We start from the raw sequence: 24,260 nt of genomic DNA on the forward strand, positions 1-24,260 counted from the left end.
CAAAGTCCGGGTCCGGCTTCGGCTGATGTCGCACTCCACCCGACGTCATCTCTGTTGGTCTTCGGGTATAAAAGCATCAGCCGACGCCATTTTCCTCAGTCTTTCTTGCCGCGTGGCACCCGAAGCAGAAGCTGTTCGCAAGTGCCGGTCAGTCGGATCCAGAGATTACTTCTACCGAATACTACTTCGAAGACTTCTAAAGCTAAGTACCCGTTGGGGACTCTTTCTTGCCTCAGCCGATGTCAGAAAAAGTTAACAATTGTTTAACCTGTGGGAAACAAATACCTCATAAAGATTTCCACTCTTACTGTCTGCCTTGTTTAGGCCCAGCCCACGCGTAGCAGCCTGTTCGCCTGTGCCTCTTTCAACCGACGAACGCTTAGGCGTCGGTCGGAGTTTGCAGAACAGTTTTTCGGTTCTGATTTTGCGTACATTATGCCGTCGGATCCTCCGACTACCCCCAAAAAACGCAAAGATAAAGACCGACACTCGCGGTCCACGGTTTCGGCCGAAACCACGGTAAAGCAAACCGCGAGTGTCTCGGTTTCGGCCGAAGCCGAGAAAACTGATCAAAGTACAGCTGATCCTATTCTTACAACTGAGGCCCCTGCTACAACTCTTGAATCGACCTCAGAAATTTTACCCACTACGGTGGTTGACTTATCAGACACCATCCCCTTGGATGTCTCTACCCCAGCACGTGGTGCTGCTAGGCCTCCAGCTGCCATGTCCATTAAGGCCTTCGCCAGGGCTAAAGCAGCCAAGACTACTAAAACAGTGCCTGTTAAACCCCCCACATCCAGGCCCTCTTCTAGTTCTCAAATGCTTTCTTTGGCAGAAGATTTAATTTCTTTAATTAGAAGATCGCAATCTCACCCAGACAGGGCCTCTCAGCCCCCAGAGAAGAGACCTAGGGCAGAGCCCCCTGAGCCAGTGTCTTCTGATGATTCTGCTGATGAATCAGACATAACTGACCAGCCTGAGGCTCCCTTCTCCAATTTTGAAGATTCTGATGCTGAAGAATCCATTCCAGCTGCTTCCCCACCAGAAGAATTCTCCTTTGGGGAAACCTTGCATGCCATGCGAGAACAGTTCCAATGGCAGCAACAGGATTTTTCAGACTCCAGAAAAAACTTAGGACCTTTCTGCACCTCCCACAGCACAGGCCCTTAGCTATACCTCCTGTTCTCTCTGTGGTGGATGATGCTTTCAATGATGTTTGCTCCGCTCCAGATTCTTTACCCCAGCCCCTGCCAAACCAGACAGATTTTACAGGGTGCCAGATACTCATCACCACCTTTACAAGGCCCCACTTGCAGACCCAGAAACTATATCCCAGGGTCCCAAGGCAGTAGCCGACCACAGCTAAAAACCCTATTCCTTCTGAAAGGGAAGCAAGGTCATTAGACAGATGGGGTAAAAAGGTCTACACTTCAGCTACTCTCTCAGCTAGAGCTTTAAACTGTCAGTTTCACATGATACAATACCAAGAGTTTATGCTTGATCAGTTAACTAAAAAACTAAACACTGATGAATCTCTTGATAAGAAATATGTATTAGAGATGGTAAATAACATACAACAGGTTAGCAACCATTCCTTAAAATGTGGCTATGATGCACTGGAGGCTTCATTTAGATCAGCCATGACAGGCACAGTGATAAGAAGGCATGCATGGCTAAAGGAACAAGCTTTACCGGATCATGTTAAAGCTAAGTTGCTAGATGCTCCTATGGACAAGACAAGTTTGTTTGGTACACCTGCCCAGCAGGTTATGAAGAAAATGGAAGAAAAGGCAAAATCTGTTCAAACTGTTAAAGATTTCTTGCAGGTTCAACCCCAAGGTTTAGCAGGAACTGGCCTGCCAAAAATTGGTCCTTTCCTGACTCCACAAAATTTCAAAGGGGCAGGAATAGACGTTCCAGAGGCAGAAACCAATCCAGAGGAGGTGCCTACAGAGGACGACAGTGGCAAGGTAACAACAGAGGCACAGACACAGCCACTGCCACTACATCAGCACAACCACAGTGACTTAATCCTAAATCCGCCTACCAGGGAACAAATAGCAGCTCCTCTAGGCGGAAAGTTAACCTTATTTTCAAAGAACTGGCACTACATAACAAAAGACAAGTGGATTTTACAAACCATAGATCAAGGTTACCGGTTTCACTTCCACACTTTACCAGTCAAAAGAGGAATGCCAAATCTACCTCCACATCAAAAGACAGAGGCTCTACGCCAGATAATGGAGTTAGTAAACATGAGAGCTGTGGAAAGAGTGCCAACAGCAGAACAAGGAAAGGGGTTCTACTCCAGACTATTCCTAGTTCCAAGAAAGGAAAAAAGTTGGAGACCAATTCTCGACCTGTCCACCTTAAATACATACATCATTGTCCCAAAATTCAAAATGCTGACCCTACAGCAACTTCTTCCCATGCTGGGCAAGGAGTCTTGGCTGGTAACTCTAGATCTCAAGGAGGCATACCTGCACGTCCCCATTCGACCAATCTGCAGAAGATACCTCAGATTTCTTGCAGGATCAGAGCACTATCAATTCTCAGCATTGCCCTTTGGCTTATCTACTGCCCAGAGTATTCACAAAATGCCTGGCATCAGTAATCGCCCATTGCAGACTACAGGAATTCAAATTTACCCATACCTGGACGACTGCCTGCTACAAGGGGACAACAAAAGCAAGCTGACAACAGATTTACAAAGGGTCATTTACTTGCTACATGGACTGGGATACACAGTCAATTTACAAAAGTCAAGGCTGATACCATCCCAAACAAGGACACTCTTGGGCGGAATTGGACACAGTACAACAAATGGCATTCCTGACTACAGAAAAACAAAAGAACTTCCTCTTTACTTCTTGGCACTAACAAAACTGAACAAGTTAACAGCAAGAAAAGTTCTGCAGACCTTGGGCTTCATGGCATCATGCATAATCTTGGTCCCATTTGCCAGACTACATATGAGAAACTACAGTGGTACCTAAAGAATTTATGGTCCCAACACAGACACAGTCTAGAAACAGAAATCCCACTAATTCCATGCTTAAAACAGGAGTTCCTATGGTGGGCTCAGGCATGCCAGTCAAACCCAGGCCTACCTTTCGCAGATGTCAACCAAGCCAGACCATCACAACAGGCGCTTCAGACCTAGGATGGGGGCCCACATGCTGGACAAATGCGTGCAAGGATTGTGGACACAGGATCAACTTCACCTGCACATCAATCTAAAAGAAATGCTGGCAGTAAAACTGGCAATCCAAAAGTTCAAACCATTTCTCAAAGAGGGCCAGTTGATGATAAGGACAGACAACACCACAGTCATGTGGTACATCAACAAACAGGGAGGCACTCATTCATACCCCCTATGCAGAATGACCTTGGAGCTGTGGACCCTGGCACTCAGCTACAACATTCAGTTACAGGCAATATTTGTACCGGGGAAAGACAATACTCTAGCAGACATATTAAGCAGAACCACTTCGGATGCCCACGAATGGAAGCTGCACCCGGACATCTTCAAGACCATCTCAAAGAAATGGGGAATGCCACAGATAGACCTATTCGCATCACCTCTCAATCACCAGCTCAAAAAATTCTGCACAGGGACATTCTACCCACTAGCATGGAAAGTGGACTCACTCTCTTTCAACTGGAAAGGCCTAACAGCATATGCATTCCCACCTCTTCCTTTGATACACAAGGTACTACTAAAAATCAAGGAAGAACGTCCAAGGATAATCCTGATAGCTCCAAACTGGCCAAGACAACACTGGTACCCACTACTGAAGAGCATGTCTCGGAACAAAATGTGGCCAATACCTCTGATGCCTTTGATGTTAACTCAGAACAACTACAGCATCATACATCCAAACCTAAAAACGCTGCAACTGACTGCATGGAACATCACATAGCAGCAGGTAATCCAGAACTTTCCCAAAGAGTTAAAGACATTATTCTTGAAGCACGCAGACCTTCAACAAGAAGGAACTATGCTGGAAAATGGAAAAGGTTTGTCATTTGGAGTACGGAAAGAGGAAAAGATGTGTCAAACATAGATATGCCTAACATTCTGGAGTATCTGGCCGAACTTCTTCATTCAGGCCTGTCCTACTCCTCCATCAAGATACATGCATCAGCTATTTCAGCAGAATACAGCTTTGATCCACCTGTTTTTTCGCACCCTTTGCTCAGGCAGTTCCTCAGAGGAATCAAGAATGTAAAACCTCCAAGGAAACCACCATTACCAGCTTGGGATTTAAACTTTGTGCTAGAAAAGTTGACACTATCACCCTTTGAACCAGCAGCAACAGCAGACCTACAACACCTGTCATGGAAAACTGCTTTCCTACTGGCAATTACTTGACCAAGGAGGGTTTCAGAACTACAGGCCTTAATGGCAGTGCAACCCTTCCTAATCTTCCACCAAGATAGAGTGTCCATGAGGACTAATCCTACATTTATGCCCAAGGTGGTATCCAGAGTGTCTTTAAACCAGGCAATCCACCTACCTACCTTCTTTCCCAACCCACAAAACAGAGGGAAAGAATACTGCATACCTTGGATGTACATAGACAGCTACGCTACTACTTGGACAGAACAAAAATAGCAGAAAGACTGACCAACTTTTGTAGCCTATGCAACAGGAAGGGAAGGAAAAGCTATTTCCAAACAGACAATCTCCAAATGGATAGGAAATTGCATACGATACTGTTACTCCTTCCATGGAAAACCAATTCCACAGAACATAAGACCTCATTCTACAAGGGCAACAGCCACTACCACAGCCTTCTTACGAGGAGTGGCAACCAAAGACATTATTGAGGCGGCTACTTGGACCTCCGTGCATACATTTGCCAAGCATTATAATTTGCCTCTATATTCCAGATCCCGAGCAGGGTTTGCCACTGCTGTACTGCAAGGGATCCTAAACACACCATAATCTACCTTTATCCTCCTCCCCTAGTTGGCTATGGTATTCTACCCAGTTGTTATGACTGCAGATGCATCCATGAAGGACATAGTACAGTTTTGTACCTACCATAAATGTAGATGTCCGAACTGGATAGCATCTGCAGTCAGGATTACCCTCCCTCCTTCCCCTCTGCGGTACTCCTAGGGTATTTACCCTCCTAATAGCTAGCTGGGGGGGGGGAGTCTCTTATGGTGTATTTGTTTGTATATATGTACATATATGCTTATTGTTGTGTTTACCTATATCTATTTGGAAACATTGGCATCTATCCAAATTTTTAGCCTGCAAGAGGGCTACTGGCATCTGGGGCAAGAAACACTGAGGAAAATGGCGTCGGCTGATGCTTTTATACCCGAAGACCAACAGAGATGGCGTCGGGTGGAGTGCGACATCAGCGAAGCGGACCCGGACTTTGGAATCCGGCCGACTGCAGGGCTGCCTGACGACAGGACAACCCACTTGTTATGACTGCAGATGCTATCCAGTTCGGACATCTACATTTATGGTAGGTACAAAACTGTACTTTTTACTTAGTTAAGATAGCCAGCTTCAGTGGAGAAGGTAGAAATTGCTTTATGCAGTTAATCCCAGGTGGGGGTGGGGGTCACACAGGAAAGAAACCCATGCAAACTATTACAATTGAAAAGCTGGAGGGAGTCAGGTTCTTGTTTCCCAGAGGTTTTACTTAGTTAAGATAGCCAGCTTCAGTGGAGAAGGTAGAAATTGCTTTATGTAGTTAATCCCAGGTGGGGGTGGGGGGGGGGTCACGCAGGAAAGAAACAAATGCAAATTGCTGTGCAGGCACAACAAACAGAGGGTTAGGGAAGGTACAGCAGCTACAGGATGAAATGAATTAACAAGAAGTGTCGCAAATTACAAAGAGATATTGAACAGTATGATAAACAAATGGCTTATACATGGAAAAAGGAAGACAGAGCACATAACAGTACTTATGGTAGAGGTAGGAAATATTACCCCTACATGGATAGAAATGAAAATAGAACACATTATAATGGTGAAAAAGTTTTTTTAGGCAGGAACCAACAATGGATAGGGGAACATAGGGATGCATGGGGGGGAGAACAGAAGGGGGGGGTGCACTATTGGCAGAGGAAGGAAGGATGGAGAAATGAGGTAACAAAGTGGAGATAAAGCAGCACAATGCTGTACAATTCAGTATGGGGCAATTTAATATATATAATTAAACACAATTAAAGCTTGAGAAAACACACTTCATGTTGTTTACAAAAGGCATGAAATATGTCCCTTATGAAAAATTCAATGTAGTAGATACCTCATTGGTTTAAACTGTACTTGAGGAAATTAAATTTGGCCATACACTTTCAGGACAACCAAAGAAGTGTACAGGACAATGTGTTTAAGAAAAGTAAATATACACCTTTTTACATCCTACATTAGTTACATATGATAGGTTGGTCACAGAGGAAATATATAAGTTACAAGAGAAGAGTATGAAAGAAAGAGAAGCTGCAATTTAAGTAGTGAGGAAAACAAATTATTAAATGAAATATGTTATGAGGCTGACATTCAAGTTATGAAACTGGATAAGGGGGACATAGTACTAGTAGAAACCCAGGAATATAACAAAGTATTTGAAATATTACATAATGACAGTAAGTATATGGTATCTTCTATCAATGAAGTAAACGTCGGACATAGGACTGATTTATATTTAGAGGAGTTCCTTTTAGACAACAGGATAGATATGAATTTATATAATTTTTTGAGAGTGGAACATCCAGTACTTGCCTCCATAGTAGGGATTCCAAAGATCCATAAAAGTATTGAAGATCCCCTTATAGGCCCTTTATTTCCGGTAGTAGGTCCAAGACATTCCCATATGGGAAAGTAATAGATGGATGGTTAAAATCAATATATGACAGAGTGCACCATATAGTGAAAAACTTATGGGACTTTTTGGGAAGGTTGAAACTGGAAATTTGGAAGGAAGGGTTAGTGTTCGTAACTATTGATGTGATGGATTTGTTTTAGTGCATCCCTAAGGAAGAAGACTAGAAAGGTTTAGTAACAGTATTCAGAAGTACATGAACTTTGAGTGGGAAAAGACTAGTTTAATTTGTGAGTTTATGTCTATTGTACTGGATTTCAATTATATCTGGTTCGAGGGTGAATACTATAGACAGAAAAGTGAGGTAGCTATGGGGGCGGCATGTGCCCCCATAAATGCAAATATGGTGTTACTAAACTGGGAAAGTGAATATATTTTGGATAGTCAATATGCTAGGAAATATATATGCTACACTAGGTTTTTGGATGATATTTTTATTTTATGGGATGGTGCAACAAGTGAAGTAGATGCATTTGTGAAGTATCTGAATGACATCAGTAGTTATTTAAAATTCACCCATAGTAGTAGCACGACAGGATAGCATACGTAGACACCTTTATATCACATGGGACAGCAGGATTTAAATCCAGAATATATAGAAAAGAAACCTTCAGCAACTCATATTTGGAATATACTAGTTGTCACCCAGTAAGTCAAAAAAAGAGCATCATTAAGGGTCAGTGTATAAGAGCTGCGAGAATGACATCTGATTTCAACGAAATGAAGAAAGAGTTAGAATGTATAGGAATATTATTTGGGAAAAGGGGTTAACCCAGGTATTTAACTGATGATGACACTCAATATGTACTGAGAGAATGGGGGAAAGATACAAACCACTTCTTGGTATTTGGTTGGAGAAAAACCGGGGAGAACATGAGAATGAGAAGGGAAATTCATACCGCAGAACTTCTGTAGTGGAGTACAGTCCATATGCTGAAGAGATAAAATAATGAGGCAAAATTGGAATATTCTAAGAAGTGACAACTTGGTTTGCAGTAAAGTGGGTACAGGGCTTATGTATGTTTATAAGACTGGGTCTAACCTAAAAAATAGGTTTGAGAGAGTGAAAGGCAGAATAAATGGTGATACTTGAGACGGGCACACCAAAAAATGTGGGCAGTGTCAGCAGTGTAAGGAGATTATAGAAGAGAAAATAATTACATTAGGGGATGTCAACCACACTAGAGTAAGGTTTAAGAAAGGGAGTTGTTTATCCCAACATGTCATATACTTGGCCAAGTGTATGGCATGTCCGAGTTATTATGTGGGCAAGACGGACAGACAATTGAGGAACAGGATATACGATCATAGCTATTGTATAAGGAAAAATGATAAAAACAATGTTTTGTGTAGACACATACTTAAATATGATGCAAGCCATGTGTTTAAGTTTGGGATTTTATAACAGGTAAAGGTGGATTTAAGGAGAGGAAATGTTCAGGTCAAATTAGCTGAAAAAGAGGTCAAATGGCAACTCAGGTTAAATGCAACCAAGGAACCTGGGTTGAATGACTATATTCCCACTAAATCAATCTTGGATGCAAGGATATGAATGACATGTTGTAGTAGGGCATGTACGCACAGAATAAAGTTAGAAACAAGTGAAGAGTAAAATAAAAACAGAAAGCTGGTACAATAAGAAAGGAGGCAACACGTCAGGATATAATGGTTAAGTAACAAAAGTGCAATATTGGGTGTTAAGATGTATATATTTTGTAACATAGCACATATGAGCATTTTTATATCTTGTACATGTTTTGTTTTGCATACATGTGTTCTCATACTATATAATGAAAGTGCAATATTGTGTTTGAAAGAAGCACATACTTTTTACCACAGAATAATTTAACACATTTATATGTTATATAATGTGTTTTTATACCTAAATGTGATATACATAAGCACATGTGATTGTTTTATAGGTATACTTAGAAACTGTATGGCAACAGGGTGTAATACAAAACTGGGCAGGTTGAATGAGCAGAATTAATGAATATTCATAAGGTTATGTTTTATTCATGAGAAGGTTAATTGAGCATTCCCATTGGATCTTGATTTTTTTTAATGTATTATATAGGGGAAGCAACACACATTTCACTGTTCTGATGAAGTCTGCAGTTAGCAGATGAAAGCGCTTCACCTGTGCATAAAATAGTTTTAACCCTCAGGGGTTCGTTTTTATTTGTGTTCTATTAAAAGTTGTTGTGTCTTTCGGCTTTTCCCGGTTAGGGGTTGCCCCAGCGGAACTCCAGTCCGCTAATGTTTGGCAGTAGATTTTTACATGCCGAGTTGCCGGCCCTGACACACAACCTTCAACGAAGGTACTCCCATTCATGCATGTCTCCACACAGAAGACGCTCTAGCTGAGAATCGAGCAGGACATCGTCTTACTGTGATTTTTTGAAAGTAAGCATTTGCAGTGAGCTACAGTCCCTTTTAGCGTATATTTGGTATATTATTTTGTATTTTTGTAAAGTACAAGAGTTGTTTTCCCTAACCTTAGCAAGGTACTCTGCAATTATAGGCTGTTTAGTGCCTACGATTAATTTCTCCTTATTAACAAGGAGAGTTTTAGAGCAAGTGCTAGTCAGAGGGATGCTTAAAGGTAAGATGAAAAAAATGGTTTATCCTAAACACTGCAGTGTGCACTAAAGGAGTTAGATGTGAAAGTAGGTAACTTAAGTTTTACCTGTCTAAAAAGTTAAGTTTTAGTGGAGAGTCACTATTTTTAAAACAGCTTGAGATTGAAAGGGGGTGGTCACTATGGAATACAGTAGGATGGCCAATAAATTTAAATAGTTGAAGGGGAGTGATTTCACAAAATGGTAATTTTGCGCTTACTTACACAAGCCAGTAAAAGCAGAGAGGAAATGAGATATATGGTCAAATTGACATAATGACCAGGCAACTAGAAAGACAGTGGTGTTTAAAAAATAGGTGGGAGGGTAGGGAAAAAAATTCTGCCTGACTCACAAGAGACAGAGCTGTGGTCTTTTTTCAAGTTTTAATATGCAGTTAAAAGCAGAATACAAGTAAAATACAAGGTGAAGAAAACAAATCACAGTATTCAATACAGAAAAAAGCAATAAAGTAATACAAAATACAACCTATTTCATATAGTTATTTTTCTTTGTCTAAGTGCTTTCTGTCATTGTGTTCTAAATTGTCCAATTGAATATTACATGTTCTTTTATATTTTTCTTTCTTTACTTTTCTTACATCATATTGCTAATGTAAAACATTTTTTATTTTTTCCTTAGATATCATCTACCATTCAAACCAGTTTTTTAAAATTCAAACATGATAAAACACCAACTGTAGAAGCAAGAAGATGCAGATTCTCCGATAAACACAGCTCGTGCACAGGATGATGAGAATAATTTATTACACAACACAAGAGTGGATCACTGGTTTAGCGCTTTCAACTGGGAAATCCAGTCTTCCTCAGAACAATGTAATGATACATATCCAGAGTTTAAATAGTATCAAACCTTAATCCATTTAAAAAACCCCGCCAATATCTTTAAAGCTATACAAGCCTATTTGCTTCAAACACATATATATAATATAAGTCCAAACTGTATACGAAATCATGAAATCTTATGAGTGATGTTAAAAATGAAATTAATTACCTTTATACTAGTAAAAACACTTATATGTGAGAAACCTATCTTGTAAAGGAATTAGCTGTGTACATTTATAAATATAACTAATCAAACAGAATCTGACAAAACATCTACACTTTAAATATAATCTAAATAATTATATAGTCATATGTATTTAATTCTAATAGGTTCCTAAAAACTGTCCTAGACATTAAATGCAAAACTATCCAATAGTAATATATGCTTAAAAACTGTATAAAAATATTACAAAAGTTAGAAAATAGTCTTATAATAAATATATATAATAAATAGAATAAATACATATAATGAATGAAATACTACTTAATACATAATGATAAATTCTAAATATAAGTTGTAAATGGGTTTGAAAATGTAATATAATTTGATTATTGTGAAAGAGCTAAAATAGGTTTAATACTGATAAAATCATTGAGACCTGGCAATCTGGTGGTATCTGTGTACATCTGCCATCTACTTTCGTAAGATGCCAGGATCATTTTCCAATTTCCTCCATATGGTGTACACTTCACCTGATAAATAATGGCAAATTGAAATCCATGTTCATTCCCTCTTTCTAAAATGTGTCTGTACAGTGCATTTTTTGTATCACATTTCTGTATTTTATATAAATGTTCATATATTCGTCTTTTAAGTTGTCGTTCTGTTTTACCAATGTAGTAAGCCATGCAACAGGTGCATGTTGCCAAATATACCACCTGTTTGGTATTACAACTGCCTGTCCTACACTTGATACTAGTGCGGTTAATATCATCTAGTTGAATATTTTTAGCTTCGTTGATGTACCTACACTGATTGCATCTGCCACATTTGGTGGTACCTTTGTATCTATCTACTCCTCCTGTGCGGTAACTAGCTCTCTCTAATATTCTCTTTAAATTAGGAGCTGTCTTATATACACATTTAGGAGATGTTCCTACCTGTATCCCTAAATTTTGTGTGGTAATGATATCCCAATGTCTTTGCAAGATCTCCTTAATAGCATTGGTGTAAGGTGTGTATGTCAATACACATACTCTTCCAAAATTATCCTTACTGTAATATTTATCATACCTGACATCCTTGTCAATAGGAAGAACTATACGGGCATCAATGTCGTAATTTCCTAATAATGGCAAATTTTTCTTCCCCCATTCCTTGTGTACATATTGGGTGATGTCATTTAACATGTTTTCAGGATACCCACGATTAAGAAATAAATTATATAAAAATTCAAGTTCTACCTTCATACATTCCTCTGTGGATGACATCCTAGCTGCTCTAATACATTGTCCCTTCACCACATTTTTGAAAACGTGTGGGGGGTGATTGCTGGTGTAGTGAATATAGTCATTAGAGAATGTTGGTTTCCTGTAAACTTTAGAAATGAAACCTGTATCATTATGGCCCACTAATATGTCTAAGTATGGTATTTCTTCATGACTAAAGTTATGGGTGAATTTCAAAAACTCTGTGGTTCCATTAAGAAAGTCCATAAATTGTAGTAATCTATCCGTAGATGCCTTCCATAGAATAAAAATGTCGTCCAAATATCTGGCATAGAAAACAATATCGGAATAGTATTCACTTTTGAATAGGAACTCCGACTCCCATTCTAACATCACTATGTTAGCAAATATGGGAGCACATGATGCTCCCATAGCCACGCCCTTGGTTTGTCTGAAATACTCTCCTTGAAAAGCTGTATAGTTGTGGTCCAACACTAAAGCCATTATATCGCATGTTAAACATATCTTATCCCAGCTGTATCCTGAATATTTCCTAAGGCTATTGGCAAAAAATTCCAAGCCTACGTCCTTGGGAATGCTGGAAAATAAATCCACAACATCAATAGTAAGGAGGGTTAAATTTGAGCTCCATTTGTCCTTAGTGAGTTTACCCAAAAAATTCCAGGAGTCCTTCATGATATGTGGAAAAACTTTATAAATGTGTTTGAGCCATCTATCTATTAATCTGCCTATATTGAAAGTTTTAGACTTGGACCCGGACACAATGGGTCTAAATGGTGGATTGTCGATCGACTTGTGTACTTTAGGGATACCTACAATCTTAGCTAAAACCGGATAATCCGTTTAACATATAAGTGTCATTTGAGATCCTATTATCAATAAGGTATTCTTCTATAGTTAAATCAATTCTCTTGTGTCCTATATTGATTTGGTTAATAGATACGCTTTCATAGTTGCCTGATCCACGGAGGAGGTTGTAAATACTAGAATTGTACTCATTGGTGTAGTAAATAACTACACCTCCCCCCTTATCTGGCTTCATGATCCTCACATCTTTATTGCACATAACATAATTCAACCATTCCCTTTCCTTTGTGGAGAGATTTTCGTGTATTGCCAACCGGTTCTTTTTTCCTTTTCTATAATTCTTATGTAGCCAATAAATGTCTTTACAAACTAACTTCTCAAAGTTATTTATTTGTGGATTAGAAGTTGGAATATAAGTACTTCTCTTCCTGAGATCTGTACCTGCTTTGCCACAAATATTCGGTTCACTATTCTCACTATTATTGAACTGGATGGCAAGATTGAGTTTACGGCAGTATAACTTGATTTCTTTGATGTTATCTACTAGATCCATACCTGGAGTGGGTATAAATTTCATACCTTTACTCATAATCTTAACAAAATCCTCGTCTACCTCCACATCAGTGTAATTAAATACATTAAAGCCATCATACGCAGTCATTACACTCTTATTCTTGTTGTCACTTACAGCAAGGGAATGAGATATCTCTGTACTAATCAGTTGGACATCTGTATAATCTGCTATCAAGGGCTCTAGTGTGTTACACTCTATAGTGTGTGTGTCACTAATAGTTTGTGCACTATGTCTGCTGTGAGGGTCCTTATTTAACTTCTGTATGTATTCCACTGTCTGCTGGGGTTCTGTGCAGGAAAAAATCTGCCCCCCTGAAAATTTTCCTCCCTAATTGAACTTTTGGATTGTTTTCTATTCCCTTGATAAGTCCGCGAATGTTCAACAGCTTTATCTGATGGCCATATATATGCCCTATTACACTTGTATAAATCCACATCTCTCAAAATTTTTCTACTCTTTCTCTCAAAAATATTCTGTGCCTTATTATCAGCTATGGAGAATTGTTTCGTAAAAAGCTCTTTCCATAATTCAAACTCAGTATGTCTTATAATAGTATCATTCATACTTTCTCATCTTGATATTTAATTAATAATTTAATATAAGTAAAACCAAAATTATCAAACATCCCATTAAATTCTTTAACTGTGTCAGACTTATACACAATACCTAAAGGCAATTTAAAAAATCTAAGACACTTTGGTACAATATTGAGTTTCAAACAATTAGATAAATAACTGCTATCAATTTTTGTGTTTTTATATGATACAAGTTTCCTGCCAAAGTCATAAATCATGTCCTTTAAAGAGTTGTATACACATTCTTTACTTTTAGGTTTCTCATTATGCCCCTTATCAGAAAAATCATATACATCATGGTTATCTTTTAAAAATTGTTCCATTAAATCATTTTCAGTACCAGTTTTTTTGAAAGCATGGTTATTAGCAACACTGTACTCAAAGTCCACTCTTTCACGACGCGTGAAAGTCTTGTGTCCCTTATAGGGGCTAGAAACATTATGTATTACAGTACCTTTTACGCCTGTGCAGGACTTCTGTTTATTGTTACCATACTTTTTAATAGGTAACATTCCCTTAGGACGTGCTCCTGTCTGCTCTGCGTCTTGGCGCGCTTTGTTAAAGCTGAAATCAAATGTAAAATCCTGTGCTGGCGACAAGCACAATTGTTCATTAATCAGAAAATGTTCTTCTCCATTCGTAGGAGAGCCAAAACAGTCCGTAGGTTCGACTTGCTGCTCTCTTGGAAGATCAATCGCGATGTTATGTGCATAATTTGCTTCCTCCGTTTCTTGCAGCACCGCTGGAAAGCCACAATCCGGTGTTTGCTGCACTTCCGGTAAGCGTAAACCTTCTGGTATGTTGGACACATTACTAAGAGAGTCATTGGCCTTACCCACATCACAAATGGGTACAGGTTTACATTGCTCTGACTTGTCTTCGTTGATGGAAATAAGATTTGTAACAAGACTTAATAGTCTGTGTACCTCTTGTTGTAGAGCTGAAACGTCAGCTCTCAAATTAACAAATTCATCCCTTGACAATGAAGCAAAGTGCGTATCTTCAGAATCTGACGTCCTGACACACCAACTGATTCAAACACGATAAAACACCAACTGTAGAAGCAAGAAGATGCAGATTCTCCGATAAACACCGCTCGTACACAGGATGATGAGAATAATTTATTACACAACACAAGAGTGGATCACTGGTTTAGCGCTTTCAACTGGGAAATCCAGTCTTCCTCAGAACAATGTAATGATACATATCCAGAGTTTAAATAGTATCAAACCTTAATCCATTTAAAAAACCCCGCCAAAATCTTTAAAGCTATACAAGCCTATTTACTTCAAACACATATATAATATAAGTCCAAACTGTATACAAAATCATGAAATCTTATGAGTGATGTTAAAAATGAAATTAATTACCTTTATACTAGTGAAAACACTTATATGTGAGAAACCTATCTTGTAAAGGAATTAACTGTGTACATTTATAAATATATACCAGTGATCCACTCTTGTGTTGTGTAATAAATTATTCTCATCATCCTGTGTACGAGCAGTGTTTATCGGAGAATCTGCATCTTCTTGCTTCTACAGTTTTTTAAAATGTTCTCATAGTAATATGATCTTTCCATAATTGTATTACTAATCTCTTTCCTTTTTCATTCCATGCTTTCTAATTTATCCTTTTTTACTCCTTTGCCTATATTTATATATTCCTTGTTTTTCCTTTATCTCTAACCATATTGTAAGATGATCTGAAAATCCTGTTTCAACTACCCCATTTCTCTATAACTAAACCATCTGATACTGTAAAATAATCTATTTCAGTTTTATACATACCCTTTTTGTAAGTCCATGAATGTTTGTCCCACCAACTCAGCACAGAACCTCGTGGTGGCCTGCAGAGTGATCCAAGCAGCAGAGAGCTAAAAGAGTGACTTTCTACCAGATATAAGTATTTTTTGTGGCTTTCCCACTGTTATTAAGCTAGCGACTGCATTTCGCCTGTTTTACTGCTACTTTAAGTGATTTCTGCATTTTACACTGTTTATTGCACTTTAAGTTACTAATTGTTGCAAATTGTTTCTGTAGGCTACACACTAAAGTGCGCTAGCCGATTTACAGCATTTATAGCATTTACTGTCTTTTTCCTTATCTCTGTAATAAAACAAAAAAATCTCTTGTTTTCCCGCCTTACTGAACTAGAGTAGTCCAGTTTCAGAGTTGCTGATCCCTGGGCTTTGTTTTTAGTTCCTGTTACTGATCCATTGCCTTATTAGGAAGGAGGAAGTTTCTTTGCTTACCAGTGGGAGTGGGAAGCACTGAGCCTTTTGTCCGATTTGGTGAAGTTTCAGCCAGAAACTAGTAGTCCATTGGTCGTTTTGGGCCAATTCCTAGCTCCCTTCAGCCCCCTGCTATAAAACACGCTAAACGCGCGTTAGTGCGGAGTTGCCACTGTTGTACACAAGAGCAGCGGTTAAACAAGGTTAAACTATTCGGGCCATCTAAATTCCACTCTTCAAATTTTCCCTTAGACCTACCTTCCTCGAGCTGTACTGCTGATCTAACCAGCATGTCCTATAACTGAAAAGTTCATCTCTACTTGATTCCCAAGTAGACTATTCTCTATCTGTAAAGCCTAGCACTTACTCCTACAGTACTTGCACCTTGATAAAGCACTCTTATTATAGATAGTACCCCACCAGCCTAAAACCCACTTCCCCCGGAGTCCTTTGAAAGTCTCTTTATCTACTACTTCTAGTATGTCGAGGATCAGTTGCTAGTGTCCTCTCCAGCTCAACTGGTGAACCTGGGAATATTGAGGCAATGTTACAATTGCCTCATGTACCTGAACAATCCTCTCCTTCTCCCACAAAACACAAATACATGCGAGAGATGCAACTATACGGCCAAACTGGAGGCTGAGCTCTCTCAACATAGGACTGGCAAGACCAGACAGGAGGAGAAGGTAACCACACACAATACATACCCAGTCACACATGGTACCATCACAACTTCAAATCATACACATACTCACACAAAGACATACTCGGAGGCTCTGATCAAAATTTACCAAAACAGCAGAGGTCACCAAAGCAGACACCCAAACAACTACCACCTCACGACCCAACACATGCAACACATAGACCACACAGTCAGAGTGTCAAACAGTCACAGCCCTTAAGGCCAAACAAAATGCCAGACACACTTGTCATTGGTGATTCCATAGTCAGACACACTGGCGTCCCGCTCACCAGACTGAGTAAGGAGAAGGTCACAGTAAGCTGCCTGTCGGTGCTAGAATCCGCCACATAGCATAAGCACTCAGGTCTCTCAACAGCACCTACAGGTACGACTCAGTCATTGTCCACGCTGGTGTCAACGACCTGAGACGCTACTCCTTGCACTACATGAAAAGGGACATCGAGGAGCTCTCTGATTATGTAGCCCAGGCAGGTATGACCCTGACCTTGAGCAGTATCCTACCTTCACCTAGAATGATGCCACAATACAGTGATAAGATGATCAGCTTTAATAATTGGCTTAAATTCTGGTGTCATTCAAAGGGGATCAATGTCTGTCTGCCTGGGATGACATGCTGGACAAGCCATGCTGCTTCAAGGGACGGCTTGCACCTGTCACCCTGGGCTTCCGGATATTGGCAAAGGCTCTTGCCACCCCATAGTGCCTTTTTAGGCAAGGCTCAATTTCTAAACCTACCACCCTAGAACACCAAAAGGAAAAAACTAAGGGTAATGCTGCTCAATGCCAGAAGTCTCACTCTCAAGATGCACGCACTCGAGGCCCTTCTCAATATGGAGAACATCGATGTCTGTGCTGTGACAGAAACCTGGTTCAAGGCTCCTGAGAGCACCCCAGCACTAACAGGTTTCACCTCATATCATGCGTTCCGGCCCCAAAATCCGGACAACACCAAGAAAGGAGGGGGGGTGTCCATATTCATAAAGGACACCCACACCTCAAGGTTGGTGGCAACGCCGCGATGCATTGGAGACCATCCTGGTGCAATTAACCATAGGCAAGACTGCTCTGCAATTTGTAGCATGTTACAGGCCACCCTCTCAAACTCAGGAACCTCACATGGCCTTCCTGAAAACATTGGAGGGGATAAATGTATCTCCAAACAGCATCATACTAGGTGACTTCAACTACCCTAATATAGACTGGGAACACTACTCAAGCCCGAACACTCTAACCCAAAGATTCCTGGAGTTCATAAACTCAAATGCCATGGAACAACTAGTCACCATCCCCACAAGAGGAGAAAACATACTTGATCTCATCATCACGAACATGGGATCAAAATGTTCAACACTGGAAGTATACCCCTCACTGGTGAGATCAGATCATAAACTAATCTCGCTGGAGGTCCTCATCCCGCCCCACCTGAAACAAAAAGACCACAGTGAAAAACTTCTCAAAGCCGATTTCACACTTCTAAAACTAGTGTGGTCTCCTTTAAGGCCCCTGAGCCAGTGGTAAACATTACTCAAACCGCTGAATCACTTACAAATGCCTTCTACCAGCACCTACAGGACTGCATGGATCAGGCAATCCCAAACAAAACTAAGACTCTCTGTACCAAAGGCAAGCGTCCAGTCTGGTGGACCCCAGCCATAAACAAGCTCTACAACAAAAGGAGGAAGCTACTACAAGATAGAGCAAAATCCTTGAAAGGTAAGACACCTTTGATCATTATAAGTAAAAACTAAGAGCTCTCATAAAATCATCCAAGGCAAATTTTGAGAGAAAAATCACCAAGGACTCTAAAGACAATCATAAGGCCTTCTTTAGCTATGTTAGAAACCTAGGAGGAAACTCCCAGATATGCTCAGAATTAGTTCAAAATGATGTGAAAATTACTGAACCTACACACATTGCTAACATACTGGCTGACAGGTTCAGTGCAAACTTCTCCCCCTCCCCAAAGGAGAGATATCTATTCCAGAGGATTGTAGCCCCCAAACATCTCCAACGCCCAGGTGAGAACTGCCCTCACTAAGGCAAAAACACAGCATCCATGGGACGGATGGTGTCCCCGGCTGTGTGCTTCATGAACTCAATGAGGAATTAAACCCACAGTTAGGACAGCTGTTTAATCTTAGCCTCACCTCAGGATACGCACCCAAGGAGTGGCGCCGGCGACTGTGGTCCCACTTCATAAGGCGGTGCCTCCACAGACCCTGGAAATTACCGCCCCATTAGCTTGACAAGCCTTATCTGCAAAGCCATTGAGAGGATCATAATGGAACTCATAAATAAAGACATAGGGAACTTGCAGACTTTGGATCCAACCCAGTTTGGCTTTGTCAAAGGCAGATCCTGCCTCTTAAACTTGGTTGACTTTTTGAGACAGTCACCAAGGCCATTGATGAGAGAAAGGCAGTCCATACAGCCTACCTCGACCCGGCAAAGGCCTTCGACACAATACCCCACTCAGGTATCATCGAAAAACTCATCAGCTTGAATGTAAACCCATACATCACAAGATGGGTTGCAAACTGGCTAAGTGACAGAACCCACAGGGTCAGAGTTGCTGGAGCCATGTCAGACTCAAAGCCTGTCACAAGTGGTGTCCCACAGGGCTCAGTTCTGGGTCCACTCTTGTTCAGCATCTACTTTTCTGAAGTACAAGCAAACACAGGAGGGTTATGGCTGACAAAGTTTGCAGATGACTGCAAACTGGCCATAGTCGAAAACACATCTGACACAGATATCCTCCAGAAGGGCCTCACAGAAGCGGATAACTGGTGCCAGAGCCATGGCCTGAAGTTAAACGCCAAAAATGCATAGTCATACCCTTCGGGAAAAACAAGGTTACCCTAGCTACCATATAGGTGGCAATCCACTGAGCACAGAAAAAGTCATCAGGGATCTGGGGACCCAAGTTGACAGTAGCCTTTCGTTTGACACTCATGTTGCTAAAGTAGTTAGGAAAACCTTCTATATCGCCCACCTGATAATGAAGGGATTCACATCTAGATCAAGGGAGGTCATCGTCCCCTGTACTCATCACTCATTAGACCTATGATTGAGTACAATGCCCGTTTGGAATGTATCTGACCAGACACCTGCTGCAGCTTGAAAGGCCCCAAAGTTCCTCACCAAAGGATAAAGGGTCTCAAAATATGTCTTATGCTGCCCGACTGAAAGAACTCCAGCTCTATTCAGTCTCATACCGCTTGCTCAGAGGTGACCTGTGCCTGACATATAAGGCCATGTCAAACCCAGATTTGATGAATATGCTTCACCTCAAAAATCTAGATCCCTCAGAACCACAAGGGCGGGAGACTTAAACCTTGACACGGTTATAAATAGAACGTGTTGGAGGGACAGATTCATCACCCAGAGACTCCCTATGCTGTGGAACAAAATCCCGGTACATGTGAGGCAGAGCACCTCGCTGGCCTTGTTCAAGAGGAATCTTGACCAATGGATGGGAGATCGCAGATATACCCCAGGGATTACTTCAGTGTCACTGCTTGACAGAGGCACAGAAAAATGATAGGCATAGTTTTTATTCAAACTAAAGGGGTGGCGAAAGCCACATAACTATGGGCTAGGCTTATAAATGCCCTTGGGCAGATAGCCTAGTATGAACCTATGAACCTATGAACATCTTATATCTTCTAACATTTGTCTTATATCATTTCCTTTCTTTTTACGCTTGCCTCTTAAAGCACAACTAAAGTTTTCTGTTATAATATTCATATATATATCACTACATATTCTAAAATCTGATGAAATAAACTTTCTATTTCTTTACAATCAGTATAAGCATATAATGTTATAATTCTATATATTTGTTTTTTTTCTATTTTAAATCTACAATGGTCAATCTCCCAATTTTTGATGTAGCAAAATACTAGATGTAATTTTATTTTTACAGAATATGGCTATTCCAGAAATTCTGTCATTTCCCAAATTCCAAATTATCATTTCTACCCATAGTTTCTCTGTTTGTAATATTTCATTTGTTAAAAATCTTGTGTCTCCTAATATAATTACATCTTTATCACATGCATTACACCATTCCAAAACCCCAATCTTCTTCCTATATTCTTAATACTATACTATTCCCATTTACAGAAAACACTCTAAAATTAACATTTTCCTTTTTCCTCAGATTCATGGTATCCTACGTTCACAGCTAATTAATAGGCTAGCTTTTCTCCATAATTTCACCCCAAGAAGCTGCCATTTCACTTTCTGGTTCATCATTTCTTTTAGGTACATGTCCCATAACCCTTCATATTGGAGGGTTGCAATTATACATTCTGATTTCAACACACAAAGCAGATCTTTCTGAAACATGTATTCAAAATCCTGTGAAGGTTTGACATCCTTCTTTTCACTCTCCTCCTTTGCTTCACCCTTCTTCTGCATTCTCGTTAACGCATCCAATCTTTCAACTCCATTTTCCTTGAATGACTGGTACTTTCCGATACCACTACCTTCTTCAAATCCTTGTCTTCCCTCTGTTGCTTGCCAACTTCTACACCCTTGGTTTCTGCCACCATCTTCCTTCCAGCTTCTCTGAGCTGAGTACACACTCAGAACAGAAACCAGAAGTGTTACAGTGAATAGCATCCCTGTACACTATGAAAACAGTAAGGGTCCTTATTAAAAAAAATCACATAATACAGTATATATATTCTATATACATGAGTCAGAAATTATTTACAATTATTTACAAATATTTATAAGTGACTGGTATATTTTCAACAAAACATTATTTTGTTTAGACTTTCATCTGCCCCCCGCTCTTTCTTTCATAACCAAAATAGTATTTTTTTTCAAAATTTCTGACAATGCCCATTTTCTATTATATTTTATCTCATTCATTCTTTTACACTATATAATCTATATTATACAAAACAATTTATCATCTAATTTATCTATAGCTTTTGTTTCATATTTTCATAATATCCGTATTTTATTATACCTATATTTATACAATTAACAATTTTCAGTCCTTTTAAACAGTCTTTGACTCTATTATGGAAAGAAATATGTGACAGTCTATCACACTTCAAAACGACACGTAGAGTAGTCTGTAATTCTCCACAATGTGTACAGATTATTTTATTGATTTATATGGTATATTTGCTTTCACTGGTAATATATTTATAGATAATCTCCATAACAAATCTGTACATTGTACATATTTTTGCATCTCTTCATTCTTGCTTTTACCACTTTCACTTTTTTGTCTTCTAACTATAAATAAAAATGGTAAAAAATGGGTTAAAAATAACTTTATTCAAAAAAAAAAAACTGGTAAGCACTTTCATTCTATGCTAAGAACTTCATCAGACCAAGTTGTACGAATCAATCAAAGTTTAAATAAATACATAAAATCATATCACCCTTCCAATTAATGAGTTAACCCTCTTCTTCTCAATACTACTTGTCTTTCATTCCAGGGCTGTTGCATGCATTTAATTTTATCTGCCACATTCTAACAAATCTAGCTCATCTTCGGCATCTCGTTCCATAGTAAAATTACTTACTTGATCAATAATAGGAAATTTATATTCAAGTTTACTTGCATTATTAAAATGCTTTTGATTTACATGACTAGCCAGAGCATTACTTAATTCCATTTTTTCAACTGCCCTTAAATGTTCATAGATTCTAGTATGAAACTCTCTAACTGTTCTGCCAATATAAAAGGCAGGACACTTGCCACTTAAAACTAAGTCACAACATATTTAGATCTGCAACTGTAATTATTATATAATCTAATTTCATAATTTCCTGCTGCAACATTTATTTTTTTCTCCCACTAAATGTATTTACAATAATTACAACTAAAACATTTAAACATACCTTTATTTTATGCTATACTGTTCTGACTTTTACTTTTTTAAAAGTGCTCTTTTAAGTTCCTCCCCCATTTAAACACAAAAACTGGGGCTTCACCTATTATGGCCCAGTGGACTTCCCCAGTCATCAAACTTAAATAAATAAATAAATAAATAATATCTTTTAAATCCATAAAATTAATCTCCATAAAATTCATCAGGAATCTCCAGTTCATCCTAATGATACCTTTTATACTTTTTTCATTTACAGAATTCTCCAGCACACAAGCTAAGGAGAAATTCTTAGTATTAGTAAATGTTTCCTCTGACTTCCCAGTAACTTCATAATTTACAACTCATATTGCACTAATTCCTTTTGTTAATAGCTTCCTTCATAACACTATTTACTATTGTATCAGGGTAATCTCTTTCATAAAATTTTGTTTTCAAGCACTCACATTCTTTCTAAAAAACGGGTGTCATCTGTTAAATTACTCACTCTAGTAAACTGACTTTTCAAAATATTTTTCTTTAAACTCAAACTGTGCATACTATTAAAGTGCAGATAACTATTACTTTGCACTTCCTTTTTATGTATCTTAACCTTTAGTTTGTTGGCAGACTTATATACAGTAAGATTTAAATAATGCTTTCTTTATCCAGTTTATAGGTAAAACTCAAATAACTGGTCACATTTACATAATTCATAAAATCCAAAAGCACACTGTCAGTACCATTCCACACAATAAACAAATCATCAATAAAATGTTTATATACTACGACATATTTAAAAAAAATCTGACTTATAAATATACTCTTCTCCCAGCCCATCATAAACAGATTAGCATAGCTAGGATCTATAACCACCCCATCACCATACCATTAACTTGCCTGTAAACATTATTATCAAATTCAAAAAAACTTATAAGGCAAAATCATGTCTAAAATTTCAGTGAACAACTTTATTTGTTCTTTGGAAAAGTCCAGAAGCACCAATCTCTCTGCTGACTGTTTCCAAACCCTCAGCATTAGTAATGACAGTATACAGTGAAATAACGTCAACACTTACAAATATCACAGAATCATCTATTACCACACTATTAAATAACTTTTTAAAATCGAAAGACTGTTTTACATATGAAGCATTGTGGTTCACCAAAACTTGCAAAAACTTGTCTACATAAATGGCCAATGACTCAATTTTACTATTTTGTCCATCCACAATAGGCCTGAAAGTTGGTGTATCCAGATCATTATGTACCTTGGGCAGGCCAAAAAACCTATCCAATTTAGGCTTCCAAATCCTAAAAAATTCTGCCAAATTAGCATCTATAAGCCCTTCCAGAAGCCACTCTACTATGCATGAATCTATCATGCTATAAGTATGTTTTACTTCAGCCAAACCAGCTTTCTTATAAAACTTGTCATCAGCCAACATATTGTTCAGTTTTTCAAAATAATTAAAATCCATTACAACGACAGCATTTTCTTTATCCGCATTTGCAATATATAAAACACTGTTACATTTCAAATCCAAGAGTGCTTCCCTTTCATTCTTAGACAAATTATAAAATGTAGATTTTACTTTCCTATCCAACAAATTTCTTACATAATTTTCACAAGTAACTAAAAAGCTTCTAATTCAGCTTTTAAAGAAGGGTTAAACACACTAGTGTTCTAAAATGTTCATATTCACACACTTTTTTATCATTAAAGAAACACTGTAAATTCAGTTTCCTCACATATTCTCTGAGGGCATTAACAGAAGAAAACAAATCTACCCTTGCTGACCCCA

General features: G+C 38.8%; 1 protein-coding gene across 1 annotated transcript in view; it reads left to right on the plus strand.

Moving 5' to 3' along the window:
* GRIK4 (glutamate ionotropic receptor kainate type subunit 4) overlaps positions 1–24,260 on the plus strand; it is a 5,029,336-nt gene that overhangs the window by 747,728 nt on the left and 4,257,348 nt on the right. The gene's annotated exons all lie outside the window — the stretch shown is intronic.

Source organism: Protopterus annectens, chromosome 8.part0 (assembly GCF_019279795.1).
Source record: "Protopterus annectens isolate FY-2018-M chromosome 8.part0, PAN1.0, whole genome shotgun sequence".
NCBI lineage: Eukaryota > Metazoa > Chordata > Ceratodontiformes > Protopteridae > Protopterus > Protopterus annectens.